The sequence below is a fragment of the Notolabrus celidotus genome, chromosome 1 (assembly GCF_009762535.1).
Source record: "Notolabrus celidotus isolate fNotCel1 chromosome 1, fNotCel1.pri, whole genome shotgun sequence".
In the NCBI taxonomy this organism is placed as follows: Eukaryota; Metazoa; Chordata; class Actinopteri; order Labriformes; family Labridae; genus Notolabrus; species Notolabrus celidotus.
The window spans coordinates 36952294-36959168 of NC_048272.1; the positions used below are offsets into that span (position 1 = coordinate 36952294).

The 6875-nt window shown below is 42.6% G+C and overlaps 1 long non-coding RNA gene across 1 annotated transcript; it reads left to right on the forward strand.

Annotated features, from left to right (window-relative positions):
* Positions 1-3330: 3330 nt before the first annotated feature.
* LOC117818436 lies at positions 3331-6616 on the forward strand. The gene is made up of 3 exons (XR_004632361.1): positions 3331-3514; positions 3836-4358; positions 4459-6616. It is a non-coding gene; the product is annotated as an uncharacterized LOC117818436 (long non-coding RNA).
* The last annotated feature ends 259 nt before the right edge of the window (positions 6617-6875 follow it).

Genomic DNA, 6875 nt, shown 5'->3' on the forward strand with positions numbered 1-6875 from the left:
TCAGATCAAGGTTATTATAGTTAACGAAAACTAATGAGATAACAAAAACGAGAGGTGAAAAAACATTTTCGTTAACTGAAATAATAACAAAAACGAAGCTTAACAAAAAAACGAAAAGCTCTTAACGTCCATCCTCGCGTCATTCACTTGTGTCTTAGCCTGGCCCACCAGAGATGCGAGGAAATGAAATGAGGATGTAAAACTCAGGAGTGATCCGTTATTTGGGTTTGAGGATTTTGCTTTTATGTTCAGTATTTTGTGTATTTTTAATCTCAGCTCATCACACACCGTCGGATGTTTATGATCTGTTTCAGGGCACCCTTAGTGACTGTTTTAAGGTCCGACTTTTCTCTATTATTAAACTCAGCTGATGTTAAGTTTCAGTTAAGTCTGAGCCGCTGCAGCGTCCAATCAGTGAGTGGTATTGATAATGGTGCGTGTCTGTCAGAGAAAAGACTTCTGCAAAGTCTGCTCTCGTGTCTCCTTGATTATCGCTCCGCCGATCAGTCTCCTTTGTCCTCTCTCCTCCAGCAGCGTTAAGGGCTTTGGGACGCAAGTTAAAATGGCGGGTCAGTAACTACTTCTGGTTCGGCCGAGGAGCAAAGAGAGAGGAGACTGGAGTTAAGAGCTTTGCGATCCACCCAATGTACCACTCTAGAAAACTCTGGCAAACACTGTCAACTTACGCTCGAATGCTAACACCTCCTCCAGCATGTGCAGAGCTGTGCTTCCTCTCCCCTGAAGAGTTATGTTCGGCGTGTTTAGGTTTGCTGTCATGTCTACCATGAAGTGCAGCTTTTCCAGATACTCAGATACTATAAGTTTGATTTTATTGACAATCTGAATGACAACATTCATTACCACTGTACATTCCGGAGGAAATGTTTGCATGGATTAAAGTTCTCCGTCGCCACGACGGATTTCCATCATTTGGAAAATGAGAGGGGGAAAAAAACTCCACTTGTGCTTTGTTGTGGTCCCATTAAGCCTATCCTATTAAACTGACACTGCTTTCAACAAATACAGCTAGCCAGAGCCATTGTTTCAACCAATCAGAGGCAGAGCAGGGAGGGTCATATGTCAATGCGTGATGGGCCCGGGTTTCGAGGATGCTTATTTTGCAAGATCATTAGAACCTGGTGAAATTTAACACGGTGGAATGGTTTTAACGTTATCTGTGGTAATATATTACTAAACAAGGACAGCTGGTGGGTCCTCTGAGAGCGGCTTCTACGGTACGTTTTTATGGGTTACTTATTTAATAAATTGACTTATTAAGTTAATGTGGAAGAAGGGGTTATAGCGTATAGCGCTAGCTAACCATTATACCTTCTTATCTTTTATGGCTTCGTGATTTTTTTGGATGAATGTGTGATAAAAATAAGTTTATGAGCACTCGACAGAAGCGGCCGTGTCTGCCTGACTCTGTAACCGTAGTCAGCAGCTTCTTTTTCTTTTCATTTTGACAGTATTGGACCGACGAAGTCTCTGCTGCCCCCGATGGTGTGTCCAGTTCTTAGATCCAGTTCTTAGTACTTTAAGTGTTTTTCAGGTTGAGCTCATTTAGTATGCCAGCATGGACGCGCTGTTTGTTGTAGAAGGCTCCGACGTTTTGACCATTGACAAAACTGTCAAAAATAAGTGGACATGGGCTTGGTTAAATGAAGTGGGAGAGAATGGACAGCCTGTCGGTACGTAGTGCAGTCATAATTCGCCATCAGTCAGAGAATGCACTCAAAGCCGCCGTTCGTGCTCTGCAGCACACCTCCACCTTGCCAAACGCTTCATTAGAGCAGGGGTTCCAAAAATCTCTTTTATTTGCTGTTTTGTTATATTTTCTGTCATTTTTATGGTTCTGTCTTTGACAGTCTTCGCAGAGAAAGGCATATCTCTGATTTTCTGCACAATTTCACTCATGTTTTTAAAGTCTGCGAAGAGATGTTCTGAAATCTTGGTGAATGATTCTTTCATATATTCTCCATCTGTGACTATTTCCTGAGCTGCCATAAAACTAGCATATCTGGTTGAATTTGCAGACTTCATCCACTTCTTGAGTTGATTTTTGCTCAGATCAGCCTTCTGCATCAGTTCTGAAACAGCTTTTTTTCTCTAATCTCCCTCTGGATATTTTCCAGCAAAGGCTGTGTGTTTGTTCTGGAAATGTCTTGCAACATTTGACCTTTTGTTGTTTGCCAATTTCTCACCACATATTAAAGCTAGGGTTGGTAGTCATGGAAAACTAGCATGAGTTTGAATGTAGCATTTCCTCAGGACTCCGTCTAACCCCTCCCTCCTCCCCCTTCCCCTCGGAGCTCCTCCAAAACGACGCCCCCGTGACCATATGATCGTGACTGATTCAAAACCGGTCCTCAACAAAATATTATCATAGTGAAAGTTAAAAACACAAACAAACATGGCTATTGTTAAAGCTGGGGTTGGTAGTCAGATTTAGATACACTTCTTGTTATACTGGTTAAAATTATCTTTATGTCCCAATGGCAATCAATACATAATGTGTTCTTAAAAAAGAGCGAATAAAAGAGTATCTACAGCTGAAGTAAACCTGGGAAAACACCAACCAATCACCGCCTGTAGGGTCCAATTTTTTAAACCAATCAAATCCTGTCCTGCCATTCTGCCCGCCTCCTCCGCATACATTTCCCTGGTGTGCACTAGCCCAGATTCAATGCGTGTAGCCCTGCTCAGAGGATCCAGGTACACCGGAGAATGGCAGAGAAACTACCTATACCCTGATTACTGGTAACGGCTCCTGCTAAACAGAGCAAGAAAAGAAAGACTGAGGCAGAGAAGGCCGAAACGAGAAAGAATTTGGACAAAGCCAGGACAAAAACGAGAGTCAACATCGGAACAGCTTTTCAGCAATGGAGACAACTCAAAGAGGTCGAGGGCTTTAAAAGTGATGTCATGGTCGCTCATTTTCTGCTGGAAAGGTAAGCTGTGGGTTTGTTTCAGGGCGATTTTTAATATTCATGAAGTGTGTAGTCATGTTGCTAGTTATGTGTTCATGTTAGCCCGATGCTAATGTTAGCTTCTTTGGTGGTGTAAGCCATTACATTAACTATGCCTTGACATTCCAATCTAACGTTGTGTGCTTTAGCTTTGACAAACAGTTGCAACTGTGATGATTTAGTGTATTTATCTGTCGTTCTAGCCATGTGAGATTTCATGTTGTTTGCAGGATTTTTCCTGTCTTCTTGAAATAGGTCAAGTTGACATTCATGTAGCCATATTAGCCCAACGCCAACGTTAGCTTCTCTGTCAGTGAAGGCCTTTATATTTGTCATGTTTCTAAAATCCAGACTAACATATTTGATTACATTTATCAATTGGTGTGTATTTGGTTTCTGGTGTTTCTGCAGCCAGCCTCAAGCGGGTTCTTGCTGAATGGCAGTTTATAACACTTCTGCATAGGCTTCATATTTTGAGACCAGAGGTTGCCGCTTGGGGAGGACATGCCTGAAAGAAATCGCTGTGCCTACCATCTCCACATGAGGTAAGTGGCAACCCTATTTGTGTTTAGGTAGCCATGAGGAGGTTGCAAATGTTAATAATGACAGCAGTGCCTGTAATTTCATTGCTGGTCATAGCCTTGTCATGATGGCAGACACACCACAGCAGGCATTTGTTACTCAAAATGTCCTGCATGATCACTTTGCACTGACAGTAAATGTAGTGGATGATACTGGTGTAAGAAGCAAAATTGAACTACAACATCTGAGAGAGACGCAGACCGGCTCAGCATTAGATCAGTCTTGCATCGGGCCCACACAGCTGCTGAGCTTTTCCAACAGTGATCATTGCTTTGTTGTTTCAGAGTCTCCAAGAGCTCTCCAGAGGAAGGCTTCTGCTGCAGAGAAAAAGCTTGGTGCAGCTCAAGAAAAGCTGAAGTTGAGAAGCCAGCAGACTAGAAGACTGAGGGCAGAAATTTCTTCTTTGAAAGATGTGGTTGAAGTGCTTCAGAAGCTCTTCTCATTTCTGCTGAATGTTCCGCCCTGCTAAATAGTCTGGACGATTTTCCCAGAACGATCTTTCAGAGAATGCTGAAGAAGAAAGTCTGTGTTTCACTGCACTTCTACTCTACAAAGGCCTATGACTATGTTAGGGAGAAGTTTGTCTGGGCTTTGCCTCATCCCCAAACCATCAGGAAGTAGTACAGTAGCATCTCTGCAGATCCTGGATTAACTGTTGCTTCTTTCACAGCTTTGAAAAGTTGTGTTGTTTAACAGAAAAAAGCAGGGACAGACACAGTTTGCTCATTGATGATGGATGAAATGTACATTCACAAGCAAACTGAGTTTGGAGGGGACCAGATCCACAGCTATGTTGACATCGAGCTGGTAAGATTGAAAATGTTGTGGCCACACAAGCATTGGTCCTCATGGTCGTTGCAGTCAATGAGTCTTAGAAGATTCCCATGACTTACTTTCTCATCAACAGCATGGCAGGACAAGAGAAAACAAACATCACCAGAGGGAGCCTGATTAGGCTTCATGCAGTTGTTGTAAGGGTTGTCTCCTTGACATGTGATGGACCCTCCCGGAACTTCACAACGCTGAAGGAGCTTGGTGCCAATTTGGACCTCATGGACACGAGATCTTTCTTTTTCCACCCTGAGGATCCCACTCAAAAAGTCCATGTCCTCTTGGATCAATGTCAGATGCTAAAGCTTCTTCATAAGATTTTTTCAACAGTCGAAGCTCTGTTGAGAGAAGATGGCCAGCAGATAAGGTGGCAGTACATTGAGGAGCTTCACAAGCTTCAGGAGAAGGAAGGATTGCGTCTTGGAAACAAGCTGAAAATGGCCAACATTCAGTGGCGCAATCAAAAGGTCTTGCCCACAATTGATTGGATGTTTGATGTCATTAACAGCCGCAACCCATTTGGGAAATTTTATAAAGCCCCCATTAAACCAACAACTAGAGATCGTGCCAAGGTAATTGAAGTAGAAACGGAGTCACTTCTTCTTGGGCTCAGAATGAAAGGTAAAGATCATCAACTTTTACAAGTCCATCCAACACAAAAGAAAACATCAATCTATGGTTTCATTGCTTGTGCCAGAAGTGTGATGGGCATTTATGAAGATCTGGTAGAGCAGTCTTCTGACCTACAAGCTCAGCAAGGACCACTTGGAGCTGCTCTTCTCTGCAATCAGAGCACGTGGTGGTTTCAACAACAACCCCAATGTGAGGCAGTTCAGAGGGGCATACAAGCGCCTCCTTGTAAGACAAGAGGCACAGATAACTTGTCTCCTTTGTGACAACACAGCTATTATTGAGTCAACACCTGCAACTGTGAACATTGCACGCAGACTGGATGTGGAGCCAGTTGAAGTTTTTGGGCCTGAGGATGACAGTCTGTCTGACCTCTCAGATATTGACGGTCTATCTGAGTACAAGGTAGAAGCTATTTCTTACATCATAGGCTTTATTGTCAAGAAGATGAAACAGAAGATTACCTGCATGCCTTGCTCACAAGCACTAGCCTCAGATGACTCAGTTCATCATTTCTGTCATGAGTCGATATTTAGTTTTTTTGCTTGTGTCCATGCCTTGGTTTTCCTGTTTATTCTGTATTAGTTATCCTTTTGGTCCATGTCCCTTTTTGCACTTTCTTGTGTTTCTCAGTCTTGTGTTATGTTCCCTGTTTTTTGGTTCTGATCGTCCATGTGTGTTTCCCTCCTTTTTGATTCCCCTCATTAGTTTCACCTGTCTCCTATGCTCATCACCTGTGTTAATTACTCTGTGTATTTAGTTCCTCTGCTTCCCCTGTCTCTTGTCAGATCATTGTCTACCCCACCTGCATGTATTCTCGTGGTTCCTTGTTCCAGTGTGTTCAGTATTCTTGTTCAGTAAGTTTTGGTTTATTAAATTCTTTATTTTTGTATCTGCATCTTGGGTCCTCCTCCTTCATTTTACCTCAACGTGACAGAATGATCTGACCCTTATCATGGACCCAGCAGACAATTTTTATTTATCTAAAAAAATGTGTTACTTTCAGACCTTTTTTTGGATTCCTCTTTTTTTCCCCTTGGCTGGGGACTCAGTTAGCCTTTTCTCCTGGCAACTGTGGTGGCCACAGGCGGAGACATGGGAGACAGGACCCCCCAAGTCATCTCTGGCCCCTTTCTCGCTCTGAGGTCCTGCCGGAGCCCCTTCTTTGCTTGGAGATCTTGCCAATGCCCCTTCCTCGCTAAGAGGTCCTGCCATTTTACCTCAATGTGACACATTTCCTTGCTTTGAAGAACAGAAGTGGCCTACAGAAACCATCACCGGACATCACTGCAGTCTGCAGATGCTTTCAGCATCTTCTAAATAAGGATGAGGGTCAGGCTCTACAGGGAAGAGGGATAACAGCAGCACTTGTCACTCAGGTTCTTTCTGAGCGTGCAGACAAGAATCTCTTCCCACAGCTGCACAGCCACATGTTTGACTTCTGTGTTGAAGCCAACCATGTCCAAGTTCTGGTAAGGATGTCTTCTGCATGGTACTGCAAAATTTGATTAAACCACATAACAAAGTCATAGACTGAGATAAAAGAAGTTAAGGTGGTCCGCAGAAAGCTCACACAAATATTGCATTTTTATGGAGATTAAAAAAAATAGGTGGTTGACCATGTATGTCAGTTAACACATTTTTAGTGTGTTTACATTTACTCATTTATATGTATTATATGTTTGTTTTCTTGTTTGGTGGATGTCAATTGATTTATTTTTGTCAGTAAAGTTTGGTGTGCTAAATCTGTGTTTGTACATATGTATATAGACTTGTATTTATATGTTTTCATTTGTGTTCAGTGAACATGCATTTCAGAATGTGACCAATAAACATCTTTTCTTGTTCTGACTTAGAACATGG